We start from the raw sequence: 17244 nt of genomic DNA, 5'->3' as shown, positions 1-17244 counted from the left end.
TTAAGACGCCTTTGAAAGTGGCCTGGTTTTCAGAAAGGTGCTGAGCCCCCACTCTCTGAAAAGCAGTCCCCGGAAAGGGTCTCAAGTCATGCTTCCAAAAATGGAGGCATCGAAAATCAATAGTCACTTCAGAAAAGTCAGGCCTGCTGCAGGTAACGAGCTCTGCCATTCCACGACCAAAGCGAAAAAATGTGGGCATGTTATAATGCTCCTGCTACTGGGAAATGAGCCAGTCACTGGCTGATGGAGGTAAGGAACAAAATTCCCCCTGGGGCAGGGAATTGTATAAATGCATCTTCATCTAAAGCAGCTGATGCTGGCCACTGTGAGAGACTGGATATGGGGCTATGTGGTGCCTAATCCAGTGTGGCAGTTCCTCCTTTCCTAGGGCATGAGCAGGTTTTAACTCACTAAAGTGAATGGCAGAGATTGTGACACCTCTGTAGGCAGCATTACTGAAATACTGTGTCCAGACCAAAAAAACCCTATTCCCTAGTTAAACCTTTTCAGCAGAGCTAGTGTCAGGGTCCTTGTAGCATTGCTATTCCAAGATAATACAATGACTTCGCACACCGATGAGTTGCTGTGAAAATGGGGCTGAATGATACTAAACATAGGGTTGCCAACTCTCACAATTTTAGCGTGAGTCTCGTGACATTTGATGTTTTCCTTTAAGCCCCAGCTCCTGGAGGCATGTGATTAGGGGTGAACCTGAGCTTTCATTTAAAACAGTTTCTAGCCTTTGTGGTTGAAGAGAAAAACTTGAAAATTGGACCCCAATGTGAACCGAAAGCAAAATAAAAATCCTTAACTTGATTTTTTTTTTAAAGAACCTCTTGATTTTTTAAATCAGTCTGATGATTTTTGGAGCTTGACTCTTGATTTTTTAACATCCTGGGATTGGCCGCGCGGTAAATGTGTCCTGAGGCCATAGGAAGTCTAAGCCAGTGGGGCTATGGAAACGAAAAGGGAGGGATGAAAATGGATAGGTGGGTGACAAAGATTTCTGGCCACATGCACTGCCAAAGAAATGCACTATGCCCGTTCTCTTGTGGGGAACAAAGAGGCAGCTGAAGTGCGGTTCTAACTTGGGGAAGTGACTGCAAAATTGTATTGGGTTTATCGTCTCTCAGTGACTCCTCAGTGGAGAAGTCGAAAGATCCTGCTTTTAAATGCCAGCCCTGCAAACTCAGCTTGGGAGCTGAGTGTGGAGCTGGGCTCTTTTTGTATTGTCAATACTGACACTGAGTCTGCAACTGGACTCAGCTCTGGAGATGATGCACGAACCAGATGAGAAGCATGGGAGAGGGGTGGGCTTGTCTGGTCTGGAGGGGACTGAGCACAGGGCTGGGCCTGGGGAAGCCCTGAGTTCCAATCCTCACTCTGCCGGAGATCTGTCTGGGGTGGGGTTAGTCATTGTTGCCTTCTTGTGCCTCAGTTTCCCCATCTGTAACCTGGGGGTGGATAACAGTGCTACCCACTCACCTTGCATTGGCGCTGTGAGGGTGAATTGCATAACATCTGCCCTGCATTTTGAGCCTGTAAATCGCTATATCCCTTCTGGGTCATGTTATCAGGAGTATAAAGTAGGGAAAACTTGCTCCAGTAAAGACATACATGGGGAATAGGATGATGCAGTAAGAAGAGGCCTGTTTAAACTCTGTCTAACCCTTTTCTCATTGTAGCATCTCACACACCCCTGTGAAGTAGGCAAACGCTAACATGCCTATGTTACAGATGGGGAACAGGGGCACAGAGACGCTATGGGGCAGACCACACTACATACATCACTAGTATCCCAGCTGAGAGCCCACCTCCCCATGGAGAGACAGCTGTTTTCCCAGTATAGTTAAACCACTTCCCCGAACGACATAAGCTATGCCAGCAAAAGAGCTTGTTGGCCAGGGTAAGCTGTGGCTACATGGGGGTTTTGCTGGCACAGCTCTGGGGACATGATTTTGTCTCACTCCCAACTGACAAAGCTTTGCTGGAAAAACTGGTAGCATAGACCTGGCCTAAGTGATTTTCCCAAGGTCATGCAGAAAGGCGGTGGCAGAGAAGGGACCTGAACCAAGAGCTGGGGAGTCTCAAGCCAGTGATCTAACCACTGGGCCATCCTTGCTCCCTGAAAAGCTGCTCTTGAGAGCAATATTGCACTTAGTGGTTCGTCTGGGCAGCATCTTTGCTGAAGGACTGGCCCAGCGGAGGGTTTGTCTGTGGGGGAGGGGAAATGGCCAGCGTAGCTGTAGTGCAATAACTATTGTACGATAGCTTTTCTAGAATAACACTACAGTGTGGACACACTATTGGGAAATAAAAAGTGACTTTACTCTGGAGTCAGCATTCCATGTAATTATTCCAAAATAAAAACACCTTTATTTCGGACAAGAGTGTCCACCTGGGAGAGTTAGGATGGAATAGCTAAACTAGACCAGAGTGGAATAGCCATGCCAGGAAATCTCTCCCATGTCGACATGGTCTCAGTATTCGCCCTAAATGCTCTCACGTGTCCCTCCTGGACAGCAGAGGCCGGACGAGCTTGCGTATTTGCCTGGGTGAGGGATGATGGGAACGACCTATCTCCAGGACTAGGATCCTAGATGCGGAGCTGGTTGATGGTTATAGAAGCAAACGAGTTTCATTTTGATAGTCCTGTATTTTACTTATGTGTCGGCCCCTTGGAGTGTTTTTATGAGTGTTGCTGTTTGTTTTCTGAGCCTGTTTCCATTTTGCTATGCTTTTGTATCCTCTGTAAATAGCCCAAGCGGTAGCATTAGAGCCTGTAAATAAATAAACTTGACCTTTTTATCTGTTTGTCCCCAACCTTGTGGAGGCTGCTTTATTGGAGCCCCTTGTTGCCATGTGCGGAAGAAGAGAGCAGAGCTAAAGGAGACATCCTTGAACCCTGGAGAAGCTAAGCCAGTACCTGCTCTATTCGGGCTTGGCTACACTAGGGGAATTTGCACTGGTGTGACTATAGCAATGTACTGGGGAGCTCGCTGGTGCAATGAGAACCGCTCTCTGTCTATTGAAAAAATTGGGTCTAGGTGATAATCAGTGATAGAGAAACCCAGGCTTCTTCATCTCCTTCCCCCACTTTTATTAACTAGTTCACATTCCTTCCCCCCCCAACCCATCCCACCGATAGAACCCAGGAGTCCTGGCTCCCAGCCCCTCCTGCTCTAACCCACTAGATGCCATTCCCCTCCCCCAGAGCCAGGAACACAACCCAGGACTCCTGATTCCAAGCCCCCCACCTCTATCCCACTAGACCCCACTCCTCTCTCCGAGCCAGGGATAGAATCCAGGAGTCCTGGCTCCCAGGCCCCCCGCCTCTAACCCACTAGATCCCACTCCCCTCCTAGAGCCAGAGAGAGAACCCAGGAGGTGTTCCAGGGTTACATCAACTCCTCTAGATAGTTGCCTAGTTTTACAGCAAGCTACATGAAAAGCACTAGCAAAGTCAGTACAAACTAAAATTTCATAGACAATGACTTGTTTATACTGCTCTATGTATGAGATCAGCGGTTCTCAAACTGTGGGCGAGTTTGTTTAACGGGTTCGCCAGGGCCAGTGTTACACTCGCTGGGGCCCAGGGCAGCAAGCCAAAGCCCGAACCCCGCCACCCGGGGCCAAAGCCGAAGTTTTTAAGTGAGGTGAACCTTAGGGGTAGGCAAGACAAATCAGCCACCTGAAAGGGGGCCAGTTGTCTGGAAAGGTTGAGAGATAACTGTTTAGAGCATGTGCTGATCCTCCCCCCTCCCTTCCCCCCCGCCCCGCCTCTGAGTAAGAAATTGAACATCAGCTGTGTGCTGCCCTTAGGAAAGGAGTGACGGCTGCTGTCAGCCTGTCAGGTTGTCTCCAAGACAAGGCTACATGCACCGTCTGTCTGGAGTATTTCCAACATCCGGTCATTTTAGACAGTGTGGCCACATCTTCCGCTGCTCCTGCATCAGCCAGTGCTGGGAGGAGTGGGAGACAAATGTCCGCCATGTGGAGAAACCGCCCAGCATAGACACCTGAGGCCCAACAGGCAGCTGGCGAGCATGCTGGAGCTAGTGAGTAGCCAGCAGCAGAAAAGCCCGAGGGAAGGTGTGTGAGACAGATACAGAGAGAGGTTGAAGCTATTCTCCAAGGAGGATCAAGCCCCCATCAGTATCATCTGCAGGGATGCTGGGATCACAGGGCTCTCACTGTGGTCCCCAGCCAGGGGGCTGGAGTCATAAGGAATGACCCTGTAGTGTCGCACTTCCAATGGGTCATTTTAACCAGCTCTCCAGCAGGCCCAACCCTACCTGGGTAACTTGGCCGCAGTTAAAGCATTGTCTTTCACAGAGTTGGGCAGCTCAGCCTGGCAGATGCAGTATCTGTGTGCAGATGTAGGGACCGATTCCCCTCTAATTAACCCCGGTGTAAATCAGGAGTAACTCCCATTAGCATCACCAGGGCCAATTCCCCCTCACTCACCTGGTATAAATCAGGAGTAATCCCATTGGAGTCACCAGGGCCAATTCCTCTCCTGCTTGCCCTCATGTAAACCAGGAGTAACCCCACTGGAGTCACTGGGGCTTATTCCCCTCCCCTGGTGTAAATCAGGAGTAACCCCACTGGAATCACTGGGGCTGATTCTCTTCTCACTCGCCCTGGTGTAAACCAGGAGTAATGTCACTGGGGCCAATTCCTCTCTCGCTCACCCCGGTGTAAACCAGGAATAAGCCCATTCTGCAAATTGAAAGCAGCACCAAACCTTTTCAATTTGAAACAAAGTGGACAAGTTTTGTTTTGTTTGTATTTTTGTGTGTGTGTGGATTATTTTAAACAGAAAAATTTGAGACAAACCCAAAGTGTTCATTTTGTTTCCGTGTTTTTCCCATTTAAAAAAAAAGCTTCACAACAAATTTCAAACTAAAGAAAAGGTTTTCGTTGCATGTGAAATTCTTGGTTAAGGATAATTTGGAGTTTGGGTCCAGTCCTAATATTAAATGACATATCACTGGCCTTTTGTGATGGAGTCAAGGTCATAGCTTCCTTGATGAAACTCTTGAATGGATTCAGAGTCACTCTTGTGTCCATACAGAACCTCCTTGAAGATTGGCGCCATCAAGGAGTTCTTGGCTGTGTCCTCCAACAGAACGCTCAGAGGACAACTCTGCAAGGAGAGCCTCCAGGAGTTGTCCACCTGCTCCTATTGCGATTTCCATTGGAAGGGGTGAGCCAGGCCTATGTACATATCAGTAGCAGAGCTGCAATACTGCTAACCCCAAGCAGTCAAAAGTCATGAGCCAGCTCCCCCAAAAGTCATGACATTGGCTTAGAGATCAAGAAATTTTCAAAATAATTAATGTTGCGTTCTGGTTATTTATCTTCCGGGTTGTGAGCCTATAACGGTTGTGCTGTGAAACTTTTTTCTGCCCCTGCACAGCATGAAAGTTACTTTCCTAAAGATTCTCACCTGACACCTGGAGTTCAGGGAGGAGGTGAATGGGAAAGGGGCTTAAGAAAACACCAAGTGTCATGAAACTTGTGAGAAAAATTGGCAAGACGAGGTGGTTGAAAGTTTGTATTAAAAAATTGTGGGGAGAAAGGCTGCATTTCCCCCCCCCCCCCCAAAATGGAATTATTTTTTGGCAAAACCCACTAAGATTTCCTTGACTTTCCTCCCCCCCCTTTCTGGATGGGCGGAGGATTTGTTTGGCATAGAAACATAGGTATCAGGCACCAGACTGGATCAGAACCGCAACCCATTTAGCTCCATATCCCATCTCTGATAATGACCAGCGGCAGCTGCTTCAGAGGAAAGTGTAAACTCCACAGTGGCAGACGTGGGATAATTTGCCCCCCGATTTAGATCTCATCCTGGTCTCTAATAGCTAAAGATCGGCCCAAACTCTGGAGCAAGAGGTTCAATATCCCTTCCAAAAACAGCTGGTAGCACCAGCTGTCATAACTCTGGCTATTTTGGGCTATCCACAGCCATTTCTGGTTTTCAGATTGCCAGTTTCGATTGGCTAGCTCAGTCACATGGCGGGTTTGTTGGGTTATTCCCAAAATAGAAATATTTTCAGTTTCTGTGATTGACCGATGTTGGAAAAGAACAACATTTGAGTGAAAACAAAATCTACAGAAAACTTCAGGGAAAAAATTAATCTGCTTTGGAAATGGAAGGCGTTTGACATTTTTTTTAAGTTTTCATGGTTAAGAACATGAGAATGGCCATACTGGGTCAGACCAAAGGTCCACCTAGCCCAGTAGCCTGTCTTCTGACAGTGGCCAATGCCAGATGCCCCAGAGGGAATGAACAGAACAGGTAATCATCAAGTGATCCATCCCCTGCTGCCCATAAATACATTTTTGCTTGTTCTAACAAACTTCTTTTTTTCCTACATAAGGAACAATGAAACACACTGGCAACAGGGCATGTGTTGTTGCTCTCCAATCTACTCCAGCCAGCCAACCTAAATCACCCAGATGCTTTTTAATGAGATGCTGCTTTTTAATGAGTAAAACAATACCCCAAACAAACTGCAACCAATGGAGAGCTGCAGTCTCTCCATACATGTCTTTCCCAGTCAGCAGAAAAAAATTGATGGTTAAAAGTGACACTAAACTAATAATCTTTGCCAAGCTCTGGAAACTTACCAGTTGCAAACTTGACACTTTAGAAAGATCGGACTCTGGCTCTCTTTATTGTATTTCTTAGGTCTGGTCACACAGTTTTTGTATGGGTTTAACTGTTTCGGTTAGGAGTATGATTTTTCTAGTTACATCAGCTCAACTCCTAGTGTAGACACAGTTAGACGAGTACTGCTTTATCCTCGTCAAATACAAGAATAAACTATTGATTTAACTGTTTCCACACTACGGGAGTGTTGTGTCACTTTCACTATGCGGGTGTAGTTTAGGTAGTACGATATTTGTGTGTAGACAAGGCCTTACAAAGACATCCAATTTGGATTCATTTGAAGCCTGGGATTTCTAAGGAAGCTGGGCAAATTTTTAAAATCCCAGTATGAATTGAGGTTGGAGGTCTCTTTCCAAAAGATATGCTCTAGTTCAATCACAAGCTATGGGCTAGGTGTAGGACTCACTGATTAAGTTTCTATGACTGTGTTATACAGGCGATCAGACTAAATGATCACAATGGTCCCTTTTGGCCTTGGACTCTATCAATCTATAAAACTCAGTCCTTTCTTTCTCAGGAATGAAGGGACAAGAGATATTATTATTGTTTATTATTATTATTATTTTATTTTTATTATATTTAATTGATAAATTAAACAATAATAAGTCACCAGGACCAGATGGTATTCACCCAAGAGTTCTGAAGAAACGCAAATGTGAAATTGCAGAACTACTAACTGTGGTATGTAACCTATTATTTAAATCTGCTTCTGTACCAGATGAATAAAGGATAGCTTATTAGCATAATTTTTTTAAAAAGGCTTCAGAGGCAATCCTGGCAATTACAGGCCAGGAAGCCTAACCTCAGTACCAGGCAAATTTGTTGAAACTATAGTGAAGAACAAAATTATCAGACACATAGATGAACACAATTTGTTGGGGAAGAGACAACATGATTTTTGTCAAGGGAAATCGTGCCTCACCACTCTACTAGAATTCTTTGAGGGGATCAACAAGCATGTGGACAAGGGTGATCCAGCAGATATAGTGTACTTAGACTTTCAGAAAGCCTTTGACAACGTCCCTCACCAAAGGCTCTTAAGCAAAGTAAACTGTCATGGGGTAAGAGGGAAGGTCCTCTCCTGGATCAGTAACTGGTTAAAAGACAGGAAACAACGGGTAGAAATAAATTATCAGTTTTCAGAATGGAGAGAGGTAAGTAGTGGTGTCCCCCGGGGTCTGTACTGGGACCAGTACTGTTCATCATATTCATAAATGATCTGGAAAAAGAATTAAACAGTGACGTGGCAAAATTTGCAGACGATACAAAATTAATCAAAATAGTTAAGTCCACAGCAGACTGCAAAGAGCTACAAAGGGACCTCACAAAACTGGGTGACTGGGCAACAAAATGGCAGATGAAATTCAGTGTTTATAAATGCAAAGTAATACACATTGGAAAACATAAGCCCAACTATACATATACAATGATGGGAGTCTAAATTATCTGCTACCACTCAAAAGAGAGATCTTGGAGTCATTGTGGATAGTTCTCTGAAAACATCTAATCAATGTGCAGTGGCAGTCAAAAAAGCTAACAGGATGTCAGGAACCTTTAGGAAAGGGATAAATAATAAGAAAGTAAATATCACAATGCATCGTAATTTTCATAATGCAAATTATTAGTAAATATCATAATGCAAATATCATAATGGGATGCCCATACCTTGACTACTGTACACAGTTGTGTTTGCCCTATCTCAAAGAAGATATATTGGAATTGGAAAAGGTATAGAGAAGGGCAACAAAAATGATTAGGGGTATGGAGCAGCTTCCATATGAGGAGAGATTAAAAAGACTGGGACTTTTCAGCTTGGAAAAGGGATGACGAAGGGGGGATATGATAGAGGTCTATAAAATCATGAATGATGTGAAGAAAGTAAAGAAGTGTTATTTACTCCTTCCAATAACACAAGAACCAAGGGGTCACCTGATGAATTTAATAGGCAGCAGATTTAAAACTAACAAAAGGAAGTATTTCTTCACATAACACTGTCAACCTGTGGAACTCATTGCCGGGGGATGTTGTGAAGGCCAAGACTATAACAGGGTTAAAAAAATAATTTGATCAGTTCATGGAGGTTAGGTCCATCAAAGGTTATTAGCCAGGATAGGCAGGGATGCAACCCCATGCTCTGGGTGTCCCTAGCTTCTATTTGCCAGAAGCTGGCAGTGGACAACAGGGGATGGATCACTGGATGATTGCCTGTTCTGCTCAGTCCCTCTGAAGCACCTGGCATTGGCCACTGTCGGAAGACAGGATACTGGGCTAGATGGACCATTGGTCCGACCCAGTATGGCTGTCTCATGTTCTTATTAACAAAACCCTAGGACTGATAACACACATACAATGGGATGTCACATCTTTCACTCTTTCTTTCCTCTAGAGAATCTGCTATCAGAACCAGGGAAACGACAAGGTAAAATTCTGGGAACTGAGGAGATAAGTGAAAAAAATATTGGGCTGAAACCTCAGCTGCTATAAAATGGGCTTGCACCAATGAAGCCAATGGAGAAATGTTGATTCACACCAGCTGGGGACCTGGTCTATTGACCCCAATGGAGCTACAGCTAATTGATACTTTCTGGGGGTCTGGACCCATTGACTCCAAAAAAGCTACGGCCCATTGACACCAGCTGGGAATCTGGCCCCATTGACTCCAACGGAGCGATGCCCATTGACACCAACTGTGGATCTGGTCCATTATGTGAAAGATGAAGATTAACTAAAAGTATAACTTTAATTCCATATGCAGTTACATTTCCCTTGACCGAACATCCTAGCTTGAAACCTAGAGCTAGAGATCAAATAAATGACATCAAAATCATCATTACTAATAAATATTTTGTGCTCCCACCTACAGCTCGTGGCAAAGATGGGTAAAGTAAATGCTTCCCCCCTCGCAGCAATTGGCTCAGGCTCTCTGCAGACACAGGAAGTGTCGTTGTGCCAGTTACACTCATGTCACATTTCCTAGCATTTGATCACAACCTTGAGGGCTTAAATTGACAGCTGAGATTCTGGTGCAATCATACAGCTCCAGGAGCATGGGTCCTAAATACGGGTCTTAACATGGCTCTTGGCTGCTCCAGGGGATAATACTAAGAATAGGGCAGGAATCTCTCTCTCTCTCTTTCTCTCTTGAAGATTTGACTCTGATTCCTAAGACATCAGCTTTTCTAAATCTCTCTGATGGATGTGTGTAGATGAAGGGATGGCGCGGGAGGAATTATTGGTGACATAGATCTTCTCCCAGACTATTGAGGAGTTGCAGGGTGGATGTGCTCCCCTGGTGCCAGCTGTGTCTGGAACATCATTCACTGCATAGAGTCCAGTTTGCCCCCCTGGGCAGAGAGCCCAGTAAAAACCCTTGACATTCCTTAAAGAGGCTGCTTTGGAGGTCTCGTTTCATAGTCACTTTCAGATCCTCAGCTCCCAGGCACCAACCCTGCAGCCTGATCGGTGCAAGAGCCAGGCTCCAAATGCAGGGACAGGGCCGTAATTTCTGTATCACCAGGCCCAAGTTCATTTGAAATGTTGCAGGAGGTTTTTGTTCTTCATCTACAAACATCATTCCGATTGAGATCTGTTGTCCTTTCAATTTTTATAAAAACATATTTTTCACTTTCCTTCAGTGAGGCAGAAAAAAATCATTTCCCACAAAAAGCCATCACAAATGTTTCCATTACCATTTTCCCACTCTCGATTTACTATGGTGGTGAATTTTTTTTGGCCTGTAACATCACTGCTGGGATGGGCTGTTGTCCAGTTGGGATGTCTGCACTTCAGAAAGGTGTGGACTAATTGGGAAAGGTTCAAAGAAGAGCCACAAGAATGAGTCAAGGTCTGGAAAACCTGCTTGACAGTGAGATACTAAAGTAACCCAGTAAATTTAGATTATCCAGGAGAACGTTAACATTGGTGTGTGATTTGATCCCAGTCAATAGGAAGAGATGTCTGGTAGCAGAGAGCTCTTTAATCTAGCAGACAAAGGTAGGATGAGATCCAACAGCTGGAAGCTGGAGCTACATAAATTCAGACTGGAGATAAGGTGCAGATTTTTGACAGCAATCAGGGGAATTAGCCCATGGCACAGCTGTCCCAGGGAAATGGTGAATTCTCCATCAGTCACGTGGATTCTTTTAAATCGAGGTTGCCCGTCTGTTTCTAAGAGATCTGCTCTAGCTCAGCCAGACACATCCCTGGGGGAGGGTGTTTGCTGGTCGTTATGGTCGTTTATGGCCTTCAAATCTAGTTCTGTGCTGCACCAAGGGGCACTGGAATGGGAGGGGGGAGGGCTATGGTCCTCCCACTTTTTGCTGGCTGTAAGAATGAGTGATGCGAGGAGGGTGGCCTTGGGGAGAAGAGGCGGTGAGGGAGCAGGGCCTCAGGGGGAAGAGGCAGCACAAGGCGGGGACTTGGGGAGAAGGGGTGATGTGGAGGCGGGGCCTCAGGGGAAGGAATGGCATGAGGGTGGGCCTTTGGGAGAACGGGCAGTGCAGCGGCGGAGGCTCAGGGGGAAGGGGCGGTGCAGGGGGTGGGGCCATGGTTTGGGCATCGGTGACCCCCTCCCACTGTTAGAAAGCTTCCGCCGCACCTGTCAGGGGAAGGGCAGGCTCTAGGGTGGCTTTAAGCCATCCTTGCACCTCCTAACTATGGGCCGCTCGGGGGGTCTTTTAGCCAGGTCTGGAGGCCGGCTCCCCCCTGCTTATATCAGCCATGATGCCCACAACATGCCGCTCAAACCCTCAGCTCTACCCCCCCAGCATGCCCAGGACATGGGAGGGTGGCTGGTGGCTGTCTCTATGTTCCTGCCACAATTCAGTTCTGAGGCAGCCTCCATTCCTCTGCGAAGCCTTTCACAGCTTCCCAGGCCAGAAGGGACCCTCCTGTGTGACCTCCTGTATAGCACAGGCTGGAGAATTACACCAAACTAGTTTCTCCATCCAGACCAGTAACATCTGGCTAAGCTAGAGCAGCTGTCGTTCAATTTCAGTTGGAGGGTTTCAAATGACGGAGCAGGCTGAAGGTTTGTTTTGAAGTAAATAAATAAAAAAGCCTGGGATCCAATTTGACCCGGCAACATCCTGTCAACATTTTTAAATGTGATTCAGGAAGAGAAATTGAGGGGATTTTCTTTGGGCTCTTGAATAGGAAGATCAAAAGCCCACAAATCTGGGAGACTGGGAGGTTAGAAACTGAATAAAAATAAATAATTGTGCCCTCTTTCTGCTGGGTGATTTCAAAGTGGATTAAAATAGGCACGTGGGTAAAATACTTCCAAATTCAGCCTGAGGAGGAAGGGGAACTGGATTAGGGTTGCCAACTTTCTAATTCCAGAAAACTGAACACCCTTGCCCTGCCACTGCCCCGCCCATTCCCTGAGGCCTTGCCTCTTCCCAAGGCCCCACCCCCTGCTCACTCCATCCCCCACCCTCTCTCACATGCTCATTTTCACTGCAAGGCCCAAAACAGGCATATTTATTGTTTTGACAGCTGTATTATGCTAAATTCAGGTTTTATTTGTTACAGGATGCTAGAGCTGGCAGCAAAATAGTTTAAAAGGGTAATTTTTAGGGCTGTCAAGCGATTAAAAAAGTTAATCGCGATTAATCGTGCGATTAATCACACTGTTAAAACAATAATAGAATACCATTTATTTAAATATTTTTGGACGTTTTCTACATTTTCAAATATATTGATTTCAATTACAACACAGAATACAAAGTGTACAGTGCTTACTTTATATTTATTTTTGATTACAAATATTTGCACTGTAAAAAACAAAAGAAATAGTATATTTCAATTCACCTAATACAAGTACTGTAGTGCAATCTCTTTATAATGAAAGTTGAGCTTATAAATGTAGAATTATGTACAAAAAATAACTGCATTCAAAAATAATACAATGTAAAACTTTAGAACCTACAAGTCCACTCAGTCCTACTTCAGCCAATCGCTCAGACAAAAAAGTTTGGTTACAATTTGCAGGAGCTAAAGCTGCCCACGTCTTGTTTACAATGTCATCTGAAAGTGAGAACAGGCGTTTGCATGGCACTGTTGTAGCTGGCATCGCAAGATATTTACATGCCAGATGTGCTAAAGATTCATATGTCCCTTCATTCTTCAACCATCATTCCAGAACATATGTGTCCATGCTGATGACGGGTTCTGCTCGATAACGATCCAAAGTAGAGCGGACCGACGCATGTTCATTTTCATCATTTGTTTCAGATGCCACCAGCAGAAGGTTGATTTTTGATGGTTCAGGTTCTGTAGTTTCTGAATTGGAGTGTTGCTCTTTTAAGACATCCGAAAGCATTTTCCACACCTCATCCCTCTCAGATTTTGGAAGGCACTTCAGATTCTTAAACCTTGGGTCAAATGCTGTAGCTATCCTTAGAAATCTCACATTGGTACCTTCTTTGCGTTTTGTCAAATCTGCCGTGAAAGTGTTCTTAAAACGAACATGCGCTGGGGTCATCATCCGAGACTGCTATAACATGAAATATATGGCAGAATGAGGGTAAAACAGAACAGGAGACATATAATTCTTTCCCAAGGAGTTCAGTCACAAATTTAATTAATGCATTATTTTTTTAACGAGCATGGAAGCATGTCCTCTGGAATGGTGGCCGAAGGGGCATATGAATGTTTAGCATATATGGCATGTAAATACCTTGCAGCGCCGGCTACAAAAGTGCCATGCAAACTGAAAAATACCATTTCTTTTGTTTATCATTTTTACAGTGCAAATATTTGTAATAAAAAATAATAATGTAAAGTGAGCACTGTACACTTTGTATTCTGTGTTGTAATAGAAATCAATATATTTGAAAATGTAGAAAACATCCAAAAATATTTAATAAATTTAAATTGGTATTCTATTGTTTAACAGTGCGATTAATTGCGTTTAATTTTTTTAATTGCAGTTAATTTTTTGAGTTAATCATGTGAGTTAACTGTGATTAATCGACAGCCCTAGTAATTTAAAAAAAAATGAAATTTCACAAAGGTTTTCATGATTCTTTCCCTCCCCTCTTTCCATTTTTTGTAACCAGCTCCATGTTTTTTGTTCACTAAAGTTATTGTCCTAATTCCACACATAAAATTACCACACGTTATCACAGCTGCAATGGATCCATTAAAGGCCCACTCCTGAAGCCCAAATACACATCCATAGAGCACAACCACAGAAATGCACCTGTCAGATACCTATATAAATAAATCTGTGGAAACGGACTCCCATACCTACATGCAGATACACACGTGTATTCATGTGTACACATCTAGCATGCACTAACACATATACTTCCACATTATTTAATATTAAAATTGTTGTTTAATGCCTAGAGACCCCAACTAAGATCAGGGCTTCAGGGTGGTAGGTGCTGGACATACACATAAAAAGAGAGAGTCGGCAATAGTTTGTAATGTAGCTAGACAAAGGTGGGGAGAAATGTATGATACATTGGCTCTGCTGCAATTACTAGTCAACAACATTCACTTTTTAAGAAATAATACATTTCTCTTCGAGTTCCCTTCTCTTTTAAAAACTTGTTATGAAATGAATACACATATTTTATGTCATCAGTTTTTTGTGCACAAGCCAGCAAAAGGAATAAAAGTCAAAGAGTTAGGCTGCAAATTTTATTCACACAGGTATATACACATGGCAATACACGCACCTCCCTACACAAAGACACACAGTCTCTTACACACATACAATGCATGCATGCACACACTTGCCTACACAGAGACACTTTTTCATACACTTTTCCAGGGGCTGCCTAGATCACCCAGCAGGGAATGGAGGAGGGTGGGCTGGAAGGGAAAAGTTGGGGGGTGGGGTGGAGGAGAGAGGATGGGGAGGAAAAGAGGCCAAAGATGAGAGCAGGGTAGGGGTGAAAGGGGGCAGTGAAGCAGAGAAGAGGGGTGTGGGGGACATGTGGGGTGGATGGGGATGCAGGGGGAGGCAGAAGGCTACAGGTGCATGAGGATGTGGGGGGCACAGGGGTGTATAGGGACATAATGGGAGTGCAGCAGTGTATGGAGGTGAATGGGGTGCAGGGCTGTGGAGGAAGAGGGCCATGGGGGTGGCGGCTCTGGGAGGTGGAGAGGATGGGTGGGAGAGCACTGTAAGGGGTACAGGGCTGGGATGGGTAGGTGTGGGGGGCAGGACAGGATGGGATGGATGCAGTGAGGGGGATGAGGGGGAAGGGCTGGGATGGGGAAGGATGCAGTGAGGGAGATGGGGGTGCAGCCCCATTCCCAGCACTCAGAGATGAGGATACACATGCCTCGAACTCCTGGGTGCCGGCAATGGGGCTAGAGACAGACTGCCGTTTGCTGCAGGGCATGCGCTGCAGCTTGAGCCCAGCCACACGAGGAGAAGAGGGCCAGGCAGCAGCGGGAGAAGCGCGAGCCATGCAACCCCTCAACAGCCGCCTGCTGAGCACTCGAGTCGTGCTTGCACTAGTTCTCCCCTGGCCTGGCTTAGCCAATGGGAGCTGCGCCAGACATGCCAGCTGCTTCCCAACCTGGGAGCCTGCCAGCCCCGCTGCGCGGCGGAGCCGCCAACTGCACAGTCAACGGTGCTAACGGGAGTTGCCAGGATCCCTTTTTGACTGGGTGTTCTGGTCCAAAACTGGACACTTGGTCACCCTAAACTGCAGTGAAATATCCCCTGGAGCCATTCTAGAAAGAAATTCCAGGAGCACAAGCCTTTAATCTGGATTCACTTTAGAACCTGGATTTATAACCTTTGCTGGTAACTTTGACAGCACGTCCATGCCAACCCGCATAGGGAGGGGCTGCTTTGGAGCATCTTCCTTCGTCAAATGAAGAACTAGATTTTGTTGCATAAGGGATTTTCTTGAAATAGACCATCCCCCACTCAGATCTAGTGCTGGAGATTATCCTAAATCTGAAAGCAAACCCACTCAGGGTCAGGATGAGCTCTCCCCTGACATCTAGTGAGGCCTGGGAGGAGAGACGCCAGGAGCAGACTGGACTTGCAATGGACACACCTACTCCGCCTAGGCACTCAAAGTGATCAACTTTGGCTGGTGTTGAGTTATAAATCACTTTAGCATTGAGCACAGGGGGAGTGACATGTTATCCTGACTGTAGGAGCAAAGGGCAGCAGAACTGTGTCCTGATTGAGGGGGTCACCCTCACCTGAACCTCACTTGCTAAGCAGATGTCAGATCCCACTGAAGGTGGGAGGGTGGTGTGTGCAGAAGTTCTTCCATGCTGCAGATTCTGCCTAAAGAGCCCTAGACAGTATTTGACTCTCCCCTCTCCAGTGGCTAAAGACAGAGCTGATGAGACTCAATTGAGAGCACTTGCTTCTGTTCAGAGGTTCCTAGAGCTGCAGTCACTGAGGAGCAGGTCTAGGGGCTAAGCCTTAGCCCCAGTGACAGGACAGTGTTGCAGAGAAAGACAACGAAGGGGCAGCAGCACGGAGGAACCCCCCCACACACACACACACATACACACTCAGGGAAATCACTAAGAGTTGGGCTGAGTGGGGGGACCTCAGAACGGGGCATCGCAGATGTGGCAGCGAGTGGCCAACAGCAGAGGTGACAGCAAGCGGCCAGTGTGACATTTGTTCGTGGGACTTTCACATGGGCAGGTGGGCACATGAGAAGACATGCTTTTGAATCAGTGGGTGTGGTGGTTTCACAAACTAATGCTGGGATCCTTTCCCCGTTTTTATTTAAAAGTTTCTTTGCTGTGCACAGTTTCAGGGTTTAGTTTCCCCAGATTACTGGTGGGGGCTTGAGCTGGTTCTGTGTTGTATTGTCAAGAGGAACCCCTAGATATTGAATCTGGCCCTTGTTGCTGCCGACTCCACCTGGCAGAAGGGTTACACGTGTGATTTTGCTGAGAATAGTGAGCACCTATTGGCTGCTTCAGAAGACAGGCAGCTCTCCGAAGCAAAGATCCCTCAGGCCCAGAGGAGTTAGGAGCCTAAATACCTTGGAGGATCTGGGCCTCAGTTAAGACAGTGGAGCTGGTTGGATTTGACAATGGATGAAGGAGAAATAGCACAGACTGTAACATTTTTCTGAGTCTAGAACCCTTGTGATATTTTGTCACTCAGTGCCAAAGCTTCCCCTGCAGATGAGGTTTGTTATAACCAGAGCTAAGGGGCATTTTTTGAATTTTGAAATGTTTTATAAGTTGCCACAAGGCCAATATTGAACTTTCAAATTTTGCTGCAAATAAAAAAAAGGGGACAAAACTTTTGTGAAAATATTAAAACAAATGGCATTTGAGGGTTTTCTCTGTGCATGTGAAAATGCCAATAAAGTACAATTTAAACTTTTAAATTAGTTTAACTTTTTTAACTATTTAACTTTCTAAAACTATTTTTAAAACTATTTTAACCATTTCAACTTTTGAAAACTATTTTAATTTTTACTTAAACTATTTTTGTGTGTTTTTATTTTATGATTGCATGTGCATTTTTAAATTATTTTAAACTTTTAACTCTTTCAATTTATGCCATTTGGTAGATTGTCTTCCTTCTGCAGTCTTGTGCACCAGTACAG

The sequence above is a fragment of the Emys orbicularis genome, chromosome 13 (genome assembly GCF_028017835.1).
Source record: "Emys orbicularis isolate rEmyOrb1 chromosome 13, rEmyOrb1.hap1, whole genome shotgun sequence".
NCBI classification, from domain to species: Eukaryota; Metazoa; Chordata; order Testudines; family Emydidae; genus Emys; species Emys orbicularis.
The sequence above is the reverse complement of the archived record's forward strand: the minus strand, read 5'-3'. Positions refer to the sequence as shown.